The 13350-nt window shown below is 41.6% G+C and overlaps 1 pseudogene across 1 annotated transcript; it reads left to right on the top strand.

The window, feature by feature from the left end:
- Positions 1 to 3116: 3116 nt before the first annotated feature.
- LOC108302751 lies at positions 3117 to 4867 on the top strand (annotated as a pseudogene). The gene has a single exon (XR_001824498.2). The product of XR_001824498.2 is annotated as an NADH dehydrogenase [ubiquinone] 1 alpha subcomplex assembly factor 4-like (transcript).
- The last annotated feature ends 8483 nt before the right edge of the window (positions 4868 to 13350 follow it).

Here is a 13350-nt window from a genome sequence, read left to right as displayed (position 1 = left end):
GACAGTGAGTGACTTGGCAGGTGGGGAAGCTGTGAATTTAACTGAAGAGCAGAGCTCTGAGATCATGGCCCTGGGCCCTGGGAAGGAACACTCATGACCAAGTTCAAACTGTCCTCCCTGAGGAGCCACAGAGCCCTGGGAATGGGTGTTTGCTACTGGACTGACTAGAGACCAGTGGCCTCTGCCTGCATGTGAAAGTCAGGAATATGTAAAGCATTGGGTTGAACACAATTAAGGAGTGGGGGAGCCCCATGGAGATACCAAATTTTCTACTAATCAGGTGAATGGAGGCTTGAGCCAGGTTTCTTTATGGGAGAAAATAAAGACATTGTCACCTTGTTCCCTGACTTTATTATCCTAGCTCCTTAGGTATTATCTGAACCCTGAGATTTCTTTGTATTGGGGAAACATTTCTTGCCTTAGCAGCAACTTCTAGAACTTGTGCTCCAACTTACCTGGGCCCTTTCTCCAACTCTCCCTTGGCTTTCTGCCTCTGTGTCTTTACTCTTAAAGCTCCCCACCTCCCATGCCCCTCCTTTTCCATAATCACTAAAATCCCACTCACTCTTTAAGACCTAATTCCCGCGTTATTTGCTATGCGACACCTCTCTGATCACCTCAGTCAGAAACAATCTGTCTCTCTCCTTTATATTTGCCATGTACTTTGTTTTTGCATTTATATGTGTCATTTTTACATTACACCTAATAATGTATTGTAGTTATTTGTCAGCTTGTCTTTTTATACCTAATAGATTGTCAGCTGTGTATCGTTATATCTCTTATAGTGCCTAGAAAGTACCCTTCAAAGCAAAAAAAAAAAAAATGTTTAAATTGTTACCAAGGTGTGGTAGACGTTGGAATGTCTATCACCCTTCTCCTCCCCACTGTGTAGCCACCATCAATTTGAGTGGCACTGGTCTCACCCAGCTCCAGGGTTGGTGCCCTATATCAGTCTGTTCTCACGCTGCTAACCGAGACTAGGTAATTTATTTATTTATTTATTTATTTTTATTTTATTTTATTTATTTTTTTTTTTGGAGACAAGAGTCTCACTCTGTCACCAGGCACCAGGCTGGAGTGCAGTGGCACAATCTCGGCTCACTGCAACCTCCACCTCCCAGGTTCAGGCAATTCTCCTGCCTCAGCCTCCTGAGTAGCTGGGATTACAGGCACGCGCCACCATGCCCAGCTAATTTTTTTTTTTTTTTGTAGTTTTTAGTAGAGACGAGGTTTCACCGTGTTGACCAGGATGGTCTCGATCTCTTGACCTCGTGATCCACCCGCCTCGGCCTCCCAAAGTGCTGGGATTACAGGCGTGAGCCACCGCGCCCGGCTTGAGACTAGATAATTTATAAAGGAAAGAGGTTTAATGGACTCACAGTTCCACATGGCTGTGAAGGCCTCAAAATCATGGCAGAAGGCGTCCTAGGCCTCTAAGCCTGTGATGGGAGGGGCTGCCGTGAAGACCTCTGACATGCCCTGGAGACATTTTCTCCTTTGTCTTGGTGATTAACATTGGGCTCCTTGTTACTAAAAATTTCTGCAGCTGACTTGAATTTCTCCCCAGAAAATGGGTTTTTCTTTTCTATGGCATCGCCAAGATGCACATTTTCCAAACTTTATGCTCTGCTTTCTCCTGAATACTTTGCCACTTAGAAATTTCTTCTGCCAGATATACCCCAAATCATCTCTCTCAAGTTCAAAGTTCCACAGCTCTCTAGGACAAGGACAAAATGCCACCAGCCTCAAAGAAGAAAAAAAAAAATGCCACCAGCCTCTTAGCATAGCAGGAGTGACCTTTACTCCAGTTCCCAACAAGTTCCTCATCTCCGTCTCAGCCTGGATGAGGCTGATAGTGATATGACCACCTCAGTCTCAATGTTATTGTCCATATCTCTATCAGCATTTTGGTCAAAGCTATTCAACAAGTCTCTAGGAAGTTTCAAGCCCTTCAAACTGTTCCAACATCTGCCTGTTAACCAGTTCCAAAGTCACTTCCACATTTTTGGGTATCTTTACAGCAGCACCCCACTATCAATACCAATTTACTATATTAGTCTGTTCTCATGCTGCTACTAAAGACATACCCGAGATTGGGTAATTTATAAAGGAAAGAGGTTTAGCTGATTCACAGCTCCACATGGCTTGGGAGGCCTCACAATCGTGGCAGAAGGTGAATGAGGAGCAAAGTCACATCTTACATGGTGGCAGGCAAGAGAGCTTGTGCATGGGAACTCCCCTTTATAAAACCATCAGATCTCACGAGAATTATTCACTATCACAAGAACAGCATGGGAAAGCTCCCCCACCCACCCCATGATTCAATTACCTCCCACCAGCTCCCTCCCATGCCACGTGGGGAAGTATGGGAGCTACAACTCAAGATGAGATTTGGGTGGGGACACAGCCAAACCATATCATGTCCCCTGGTATAAGTCAATCCCAACTCACTTGATAAAGTGATAGGTTTTTGAGCCTGAGCCAACCAGCACATGGCACATCCTCAATGACTGGTCCCGGGATGGTCCAATCAGAAGGAAGCTCAGGACTTCTATGCAATGACTGCAGGAAACAATAGCTCCTCTCTCCTTAGAAAAGTTGTTGTTGGCTGAGTTGCTCTTCACAGACATCTTGCCACCATGAATGAGCCAGCCTGAAAAGGAATCTGGCCACAAAAGGGCAGGGCAGAGAGAATTAGAGAGAAATGGTGCTGGAGCCCTGACTGAAACTTACTAGAAGGCTGCCCTAACATTTAACATTTCAGCCATGTGAACTAATATATCCTCTTCATGGCTTCTTTACTTACAAGCAAAGGCATCTTAACCGGTGCATTGGGAGTGCAGCATTATGGTGAGCATTGTGAGTTCATACATTGCACATGCACACGTGTGCACACACTTGTACACACACACACACACGACCTGAATCTTACTAGAGAGGAAAAAAACAAATCTCCAATTCCTGGGATAGTTGCAACATTGATTTTACAAAATTTCACACTTGTAAGGCTTTTGGTAACAATTACCAATACATGGAACTAATGTCTTTGGATAATTTGTCATTGTTCTGTACTAAAAACAATTTGTAAGTTTAACCTGAATTCTTAAGAGTATCTCAAACTCTGGCAAGTGGTGATTAATTATAAAAAGTTTTTTCTGACATGTGGCATGAACCTGACAGCATCAGGTTACGAGGAGATGGGGGCTGTGGTGACTTGTGGGATCAGGAATTTCAACCTAGAGAACCGAGCAGAACGGGAAATCAGCAAGATGAAGCCCTCTCCCGCTGCAGGCACCGCTCTACCAGCAGCCTCCTGTGAGAGCAGATTAGCGTCTATCCAGAAATTAAGGGAGAGATTGCCTGTAAAGGTGACAAGCTACTATCATTTCTAAAAGGTATGTATGTTGATTCCAAAGATCCTGTGTCTTCTGTGCAGGTAAAAGCTGCTGAAACATGTCAAGAGCCAAAGGAATTCAGATTGCTGAAAGGCCATCACTTTGATATAATCAATATTAAGAGCATTCCCAAAGGCAAAATTTCCGTTGTAGAAAGATTGACACTTCTCAATAACCATAAGCTTTATCCAGAAACATGGACTGCTGAGAAAACAGCGCAAGAATACCATCTAGAACAGAAAGATGTGAATTCCCTTCTTAAATACTTTGTTACTTTTGAAGTCAACATCTTCCCTCCTGAAGACAAGAAAGCAATACAATCAAAATGAAGAAAGGCACAAAAATGTCCTCTGTGTACTCCTTACCCCTCATCCTGTATATTTTCTCATTTTTATTAAATTATGTTAATTTACCAAGTGTTTAATGCTCTCATTGTGAGAGCATGCTATTAATATTTATTGAGCTCCCTGACTTTTCAAGATTGCCATCGAATGTATTTTGTTTTGTTTTAATTTGGTTTAGGCATATTTCATACGTACATGTCAGCATGACTAATCAGCACATCTGCACCTTTAAATAAAAGAGTTAATTTGTTATTTTAGGCACATCAAACCCACTTTTAAATGGTCATATGACCCCTTGGGAAATGTCCTGAATCCCTCATTTAAGTTTTACTTTCCAAGTTTGATGTTTAGTTCATTCCTCATATGTGATAGTGAAAGTAAAAGCTTTCCTGACTCTTAAGACTGACATTTTCTTGTTAGGGAAAGAGACTTGATAGCAAAGTAGACTAACAGTGTTTCTCAAATAAAGGCACACAGGAGAAAATAATAAATCAATAGAATCTAACTAAAATTACTACTCCAGGGAATAAAAAGTATTGAGGATTTATTTTATTTTGAATTGGCTTTAAGTATGGAATAATTGTCTTTACAGTTATAAAAAGTAATTAGTGGTGTTTACAAAATGTTGGGAATTTGTAACATTCCCTTTGACAAACAAATAGGTAAGTCCCATTGGCCTTCAGAGAGGCAGGCAGCAGTAGAAACTTTAGAAAAAGTAACATTTCTCTAGATTTAACATGGAAATAGAAAAATTTTAAGATTAAATCAAAAAACCATGGTAAATGAAATTTGGTGATTACATATAGTTTTGGATGTTAACACTAGTTGAGAGAGGAGAGGAAAAATAGCAAGTAAAAGCAGAGAACAGGATCATTGGAAGGGACCTGAGAAATCACTGCTTCATCCGTTTCAGCAAACTTACTAGCATGGCATGTACTGGTACCAGGATCTTGAGTGAGAGTGTGTGAGTTTAGCTCTGCCTAATATATTACTACTTGTGGGATCTTTGGAAGACTATATCCTCTTTGAGACTGAATTTCTTCTATAAAATGAGCATAATGCTACCTTACTTAAATTTAAGGCTTATCATAAAGATCAGTGAAATAGTAAAGGACTACAAAGGACCAAGCAAATATGAATTATTTTTTACAGTGGAGAAACAAGAATATATGACCTAAGGTTTCTGTACTATATGACCTAAGCCGGCCCAGAATTTAGTTTTTCAAATCCTAGTAGTGTGTTTTTTCTGTTGTGCCAAAAAGTGGCACACATCAGAGAAGAGAAAAGGTGTGAATTGTGGGTATATTGGAGTTATCAGTGTGCTGAGGGAAGATAGGCCTACTCCCAGAGATGCCCTGGAAATGATATAAAAGATGCTGAACAATTCAACATGATGACGGAATGAGGCATTTGAAGTAATGCTGAGAACAGAAAAATGGACAAGTGGAAAATCTGTAAGCATGTCTTTGAGTGTATATTTGTTATGTGAACAAACTACCTAGTTTATTTTTAGTTCAGTACAATAATTGTTTTAAGAAAACATGAAATAGCTACTCAATATAAAAAACATTTTAAAACTCCTGTAAAAAAACTATTTTTCTTAAAAAAAACTTATTGTTTGTGACCTCTTTATTAGTATTTAAAATAATGAAATCCACTTTTACCTTAATGCAAAGTTCATATTTTCAACATTTTCCTGAGAAGGTGAAATGAGGTTCTAATAATTGGAAGGTGATATTGACTTTTCTTGACTGGTTCCATGCCTTGACCTTATTTACAATTTTGTTTCAAGATTTTCCAACCTGTTTGTTTACTTGCTTCTTTGGCAAGAGTCTTTTCTCTAGGGGCCTAGCTTCTTATAAGCTTGGACTCAGTCTTGTGCCTCTTTCATAACCCACGTCCTGCCCATGCCATGCCGAATGCAAGAGCTTACCAAGAGCTAGTGGACAGCCCATGGAAATTTCCACAGCAGCTGCTCAGCCCCAGTCCCCCCTCCCCAACTGGGACCTGGCCTGCAAGCCTTACCAGCCCAAGGACACTGGGCCTGGCTCTGGGTCAGGCTCTAGGTCTATTTATGACTTTTTATCTCAGGCTTTGCACTTTGGCACTCTGCACTCAGGAAACCTCCTCCCGTCCTCACCAGTCAACACACAAACACACATCCTTATCTGGACAAGAGGAGAACAGTAGGTCAGATCCACAGACTCTTTCTCCACAGCTGCCCAGATGGCCCCAATGTCTCACCACCTTTAGTTCATCCTTCTGGTTTAAGGAGCAAATCTTTCATGGGAACAAAGATTTAGGCCTTCTGCCATCAGATAAAATATTTTTATGACCAATGATGAACTTATTAATGAACTTATTTCTTACATGCTTCCCTTTATTAGGAAAAAACTGTCTCCAAGGTAGTAGGAACCTCACTCCCCCAATATGTACCCCTGAGCTCAGCTCTTTGACAGAATGGGCCACTGATAAAGCCAACAGCCCCTGCAGTAGCTGCTCAAGGAAGAGCTGAGTCCTTGAGGGCCCAGGAGCACCTGGTACCAGAGGAGGAGGGTGAGGAGCTACGCTGCTCACTGCACCCTCTTCACAGGCAAGGACTGAGGACACAAGGAATAGGAGCCAGAGAACCTGAGAACAAGAGCAGAGCGTCCCTCAGGCACACTGTGTAATCTTTCCAGTCTCAGTGTTGGAACGGGCCAAATTCCTGACCTAACTACTTAATTTCTTATTTTTGTGGTAGTAATAGTAGTAGTATTTCACTAGTGGCCATGTTTATTACATAATTTGGATGTCAATGGGAGCCTCCCTAGATAAGATTGGTTCAAACTTCTATTCTTCATCCTTTGGAAGTCTAAATTCCTTCTCAAAAGTTTGGCAAGTTCTCAGGAGGCAGGCCAGGGCAGAAGGTGGGCAGAGGCTCACACGTATAGTCACCGCTGGTTCTCAGCCCCTGCATCTGGAAAATTCAGCTTGTGGACTGTCTCAGCATCTGTGTGCTGTCCGTGTCTGAGACCTTGATCATGTCTGTGGGTCCCTGTTTGGGCACCAGCTGTGGCAAGTGTCACATCAGGTCACCTCACATGGGGTCCCCTACATGGGGTACCACCTGTGACCTTGTTCACATGGGGGTCACCACCTGAGACATTGACACCACCTGTGGAGGTCTGTCCTGCAGACCCTCACTCAAAGACGGATGAATAAATGCACTCTCACACCTGATTCAGTGATTCAGGTGGGTTAGGGACGGTCATCAGCTGCTTACAGAGGGCGATGGCAGCCAATTGACCAAGACTCCCTCTCCATCCTCACATTTATTCAGTATAAATTTTTTAACAGAGGTTTTTAACTAACATGCTTGTGGATAATTAACATGGTTGAAAGAGTGGTTTTATGAATGATAAAAGCTTTTGGTTCCAGGGCCCAGAGTAAACACTGTTAACAGGTAACTCCCCTTTGACATCTCCCTGAGAGGGCCATCAGCACAAAGTTTACATCAGCAAACACAATAGAGTAGAGACAAAGGAATGTGGGGTAAACAGACTTAGCTGGGGAAACTTTATTGTTCTTTTACCCTATGACTTAAAATTCTAATACTGGCTGCCGTCAGCCTGTTCCATCAGAACTTTTGGCCTTCCAAAAGGTTTGAGACTATAATCTTCTAACTTTCCCTAATATTTTGCCAGCCACCCAAGTGAACCCCAATGCCTGTCCAGCCTAGTACCAACCCCTCAAAGGAGTGGAGATCTATGCAACAACTTTGAAGGAAATATTAGACACCACTGTTCTCAAAAGCTCTTGAGCCATCCGGTCCCATGAGGATTTTAGGCTGGTTCCTCTTATGGAGTGGTCCAACCTGCTCTCCTCATTCTCCCTTCTCTCCTCCTTACTCCTTCCCTTTGGTATTGCTTCCAGAACTCCAAATCCTTCCGCCTTTATTCTGTAGAGTCATTTATTTCTCTACCATTCCTGCTACCGAACTCAGCCATTTAAACCCACCAAGTAGCAGAGAAGGATGTTCCATTCAGCAAGATCTACCTTCATTACATACCAGACAACTGTGGCTATGAATGTTTTTTTTCTCAATTCTATTAAAATTTCAAATACCATTTCTATCAAATTCTTACCCAAATGAAAATTCCGTTTCTCAGAAAGCAGAGAAAATCATGAAGAGAAGCACCATTTTGGATCTAATTCTGCACGGCTAGGGGAAACTGTAAGATGAGAGTGAGAGAAAGCTCCCTGTCATCCAGGAGCCTGGGGCAGCTTGACTCTGAACCAGGAGTTCAGAAGGAAAGTCCCAGGTATTTGGAGAAAAATTAGGCATGCTTGATCTCATGATCTGAGATAAAGGAAGGACAGCTCAAGCAGAAGCAATGAAGTTATAACTGCAAATGAGCCCAGAGTGGCCAAAGAGAAAACAGGTCCACAGTCAAACACAACTGTCGAGGGTGAGTGGGTCATCAGGGTACTCCTCCTCCACGCTGCCTGACAAAAGCTCTGGCCTCTTCATCATGGGACTTCCAAGGTCCCCCTGGGTGTGATCTCCATTTCATGCAGGGATCTTAATGGCCAGGCCGACAGAGGCACACATTACTACTGACCATGCTTCGCTGGCTGGACCTCAATGATATGGCCACACCTGGCTGCAGGGGAGTCTGGAGATGTCCCCCAGCTGTGTGCCTGGGAAGTAGAGCAGAGCATGAATTTTGCCCAGCGACTGACATTCTCTGCCACATACTCCTTTGGTTTCCCTTATTAAAGAGAATTATGATCAGGGTGGAAACTTGAAGAGCACTATTGGAAAGAGAACTTGAAGCTCCAAGTACAGAAGGAGGCAGTAAGATGTACTTTGCTGCCCCAGAACAGCTCAGGTCTTCTGACCTGTATATATCATATGCAAGGGTACTGAGGGAGCTCACAGATCAGAGACTTCATTTTTAAGGAAACTTCATCAACAGAAATATTTCTGGAAGAATGATGAGGCAGGCAATGTCTTCCTGATTTTCAAAAGGGCTAAGAAATTAGAATGTAAAAGTATATAAAGGTGAACTTGACATTAATATGGGATGAGTGGCTAAAAGAGAGGATGAAATGGATGGCCTTGAATATTCAGAAGGGAAAGAATTGGCCACAAAGAACCAGCATGTGGTCCAGGATAATCTTATTTCCTCTTTCAGAAGAGTTAACCTTAACAATGTTCACATTCTTAGATTTAATAATACACCTTCAGGAAGTATTATTAAATTTTGCACAAGAAGATGTTCAGCACAGTTTATTTGTAATAGCAAAAACTTAGATGCAAGCTGAAAGTAGAGCAACAGGTGAATGGCTATGGAGATTATTAACCACTGATACAATGAGTTCATACAGCCTTCAAGATTGTTTTCAAAGAGTATTTAATAATGTGAGAAATATTTGTAAAATACTCTTAAAAATTTAAAAATAGTAAAGAAAATGTAAAAAGCAAAAAATTTTAAACAGCACTACCATATAATCCAGCAATCCCACTGCTATAATATATACATACACAAATAAAAGAAAATCAGTATGTTAAAGAGGTATCTGCACTCCCATGTTCATTCCAGCATTATTCACAATGGTCAAAACAATGCAATCAACTTAAGTGTTCATCAGTACATGAATGGATAAAGAAATTGTGGTATATATACACAGTGGAATGCTATCCAGCCTTAGAAAAGAAGGAAATCCTGTCATTTGCAAGAACATGGATGAACCTGGAGGCATTATATTAAGTGAAATAAGCCAGGCACAGAAAGACAGATACTGCAAGATCTTACTTACACGTTGAATCTGAAAAAGTTGAACTTGTACAGGAGGCTGAGGCAGGAGAATCACTTGAACTTGGGAGGCAGAGGTTGCAGTGAGCCAAGATCACGCCATTGCACTCCAGCCTGGGCAACAAGAGTGAGACTCCATCTCAAAAAAAAAAAAAAGAAAAGAAAAAAAAAGTTGAACTCACAGAAGCAGAGAGTACAATGGTGGTTGCCAGGGACTGGGAGGCAGGGGTTGGAAAGGTTTAGTCAAAGGATACAAATTTCAGTTAGATAAGAGGGATAAGTTCAAGAGATCTATTGTACAACATGGTGTTGTTGATGAAAATAGTCAAATTCTGTAAAATATTTGAAGAGATTTATCCTGAGCCAAATATGAGTGACCATGGCCCATGACATAGCCCTCAGGAGACCCTCAGAACATGTGGCCAGGGTGGTTGGGGCACAGCCTAGTTTTATACATTTTAGAAAGACACGAGACACCAAAACATATAAGATATACATTGATTTGGTCCAGAAAGGTGAGACAACTTCAAGTGGGGGGACTTCCAGGTTATAGGTAGAATTTAAATTTTGGATTGGCAATTGGTTGAGTGATTATGAATAGAAAGGAATGTCTGGATTATGATAAGGGGTTGTGGAGACCAAAGTTTGATCATGCAGGTGAAGCCTTCAGGTAGCAGGCTTTGGAGAGAAGAGATTGTAAATGTTTCTTAGCAGACTTAAGGTCTGTATCGACGTTAAATGCTGGTCGGCTTCTCTTGAAATCCCAAAGGGAAGACAGTATAATGAGGCATGTCCGACCCTCTTTTCCCATCATGGCCTGAACCAGTTTTTTAGGCTAACTTTGGAATGCCCTAGCTGGGAGGAGGGGTCCTTTCAAATGGTTGCAGGGCCTTAGAATTTTATTTTTGGTCTATATAACTATAGTTAATAACAATTTATTGTATTCTTGAAAATTGCTGAGTAGGTTTTAAGTGTTCTTACCACAAAAAATGATACACATGTGAAGTAATGTGTGTGCTTATTAACTTGATTTGGCCATTCCACAGTGTATACATACTTGAAAACAATATGCTGTACATGATAAAGAAATACATTTTTGTCAATTAAAACTTTTTTTAAGGATTTTTGAAAATTAAAAAAAAACAATATAAGTAACAGAGAAGGTATGATTTCAGTGATGTGAAAAATACCAACAGAGAAAAAAGCTGAAAAAAAAATGCTGAAATGTTAACAATAGTTATCTCAAGATGGCAGAATTTTGGTCATTGCTAATTTCCTCTAGGTCCTTTCCTGCATTTTGCCACAGTAGGCATGTATTATTTCTACAAATAGAAAAAAAAAAAAAAACCTGTTTTCTAGGAAAACAAATCATGAGGCTGGTAGAGCAGGGCAGTGCCACACACATCTAGGCCATCTTGCTTTTTACAAGGCACTTGATGAAATCCTTCACTGATACTTACATGTGCTGGTGGAAAAAATCGTGCACCAAGTTATTATAAATACAGGTGGTTGATAATCCTTGAATGACCATCCCCAGTCCAGAGTTTGGACTCCAGTGACAGAAGCAGGTCCCTGTTCTACTTAATATTTTTACCTGCCTTTCAGGTGAACGTCTAGAGCTATAACACTATCCAGTGTGACATCTATTAGCCATATGGGGCTATTTAAAGTAATTAAAATTAAAGACAATTTAAAATTCAGTTCTCAGTTGCACGAGCCTCATTTCAAGTGCTCAAAAACTGCATGTGGCTAGTGGCTACCATATTGGACAGCACAGATCTGGTACATGTCCATCTTCATAGAACCTCCTGTTGGAAAGTGCTGCTCTGGGGCAGGCTGAGGGAGAATGATCACCACTCCCAGATGATCCACACAGGCTGGAACAACAAGCCAGACCTAAACAGATGAACTTGAACAGATGTTAAGTATAGTATCCTGTCGTGTGAGCTCCAAAGTATAACTGCTGATGTATAGCAGAATTGTAGGAGAAAATTAATTTGGGTTGGAGACAAGCGCCATATGTATATGTAGGGTAATACAACCACCCAAAATAAATGAGATCCTGGGCTGAACTAGTGAAGTATAATGTTCAGAACAAGGAAAGTAATAGTTCCAAGCTACGTTGGTCAAACCACATTGAGAATTCAAGTGTTTTTCTTGCAGTGGTATTTTCAGAACTAGAATTGGCTATAATGAAACTGTTAAAATGGAAAGCACTATTTGCGTCACTAGGAACTGCTGTTGGTTACAGATTGTAGTTAGGAGCAATCACAGTGTGTGGGCGGGAAAGCTGCTGTGAGTAGCCCAGCTACTTGGTTTTAGTGGCTTTGTGCTTTGTTTACTAAACAAGGGAGACAATTAGTCATAAAAGTAATAAAAGTAGTGCTACTGGTGAGAAACTGTTAACAATGTGCTGCTATGGACATAAAAAAATTTAGTTCTGCCACATGCAGTGGCTCACACCTGTAATCCCAGCACTTTGGGAAGCCGAGGTGGGCTGATCATGAGGTCAGAAGTTTGAGACCAGCCTGACCAACAGGGTGAAACCGTGTCTCTACTAAAAAAGCAAAAATTAGCCTGGTGTGGTGGCAGGCACCTGTAATCCCAGCTACTCAGGAGGCTGAGGCATAAGAATCGCTTGAACCTTGGAGGCAGAGGTTGTGGTAAGCTGAAGTTGTGCCATTGCACTCCAGCCTGGGTGACAGAGCAAGACTCTATCTCAAAAAAATAAAAATAGTTCTTATATGTTTTTATAATGTGTGACTTCCCAAAAATGCAAATATCATACTATAAGAGAGCAGAGAGCAGACAGAATTGTGTTCAGTTTTGAGTTGTTTAGTCCAAATGAAATGCTGAAGTATTTGAGCAAGTCAAGAGAAAAAGGAGGCCAGGTGAGGTGGCTCACACCTGTAATCCCGCACTTTGGGAGGCCGAGGCGGAAGGATCACCTGAGGTTGGGAGCTCAAGACCAGTCTGACCAACATGGAAAAACTCCCTCTCTACTAAAAATACAAAAATTAGCCAGGTGTGGTGGTGCATGCCTGTAATCCCAGCTACTCAGGAGGCTGAAGCAGGAGAATCACTTGAACCCAAGAGGCGGAGATTGTGGTCAGCTGAAATCGCGCCATTACACTCCAGCCTGGGCAACAAGAGTGAAACTCCATCTCAAAAAAAAGGAGAGAGAGAAAGGAACAGAATAAACACAACTCCAGAAACAATGACAAATAAAGGATATTTAGAATTGAAACTAAATATATGTTTCACCATATATTTACGTGCACCCTGGAGAAAGCAATTGGAACTAGAATTGGATTTCAACTCAATACAAGGAAGGACTGTCCAAAGTCAGGGGTGATGCAGTAGGCTGTGGAAACTGTACAGGGTGATGGCAAAGCTGAATTCCAGAGCCAGGCCAACCTGACTTTGCATGCTGATGATTTCTTGGTATGTAACCTTGGACGAGTTACTTAGCTCTTCTAAGCCTACGTTTTCATCTGTAAAACACGGTATTGCTACTTCTTAGTGTTATGAATAGGGTGAGATAATACATGCCTTGTGCATATCACAGTGCCTGGCATAGAGCAAACCCTCCATAAATGTTATCTAGCATCTGTTATGATTCTCAATGATGGTTAATGGTGATTGAGCTCTGTCTACCAGCAACCTGGAAGTTAAAAAGTGATGTGTGAGGCCGGGCACGGTGGCTCAAGCCTGTAATCCCAGCACTTTGGGAGGCCGAGGCGGGTGGATCACGAGGTCAAGAGATCGAGACCATCCTGGTCAACACGGTGAAACCCTGTCTCTACTAAA

The sequence above is a fragment of the Cebus imitator genome, unplaced genomic scaffold, assembly GCF_001604975.1.
Source record: "Cebus imitator isolate Cc_AM_T3 unplaced genomic scaffold, Cebus_imitator-1.0 Scaffold42, whole genome shotgun sequence".
In the NCBI taxonomy this organism is placed as follows: Eukaryota; Metazoa; Chordata; class Mammalia; order Primates; family Cebidae; genus Cebus; species Cebus imitator.
This window is presented reverse-complemented; position numbering and strand designations above follow the sequence as displayed.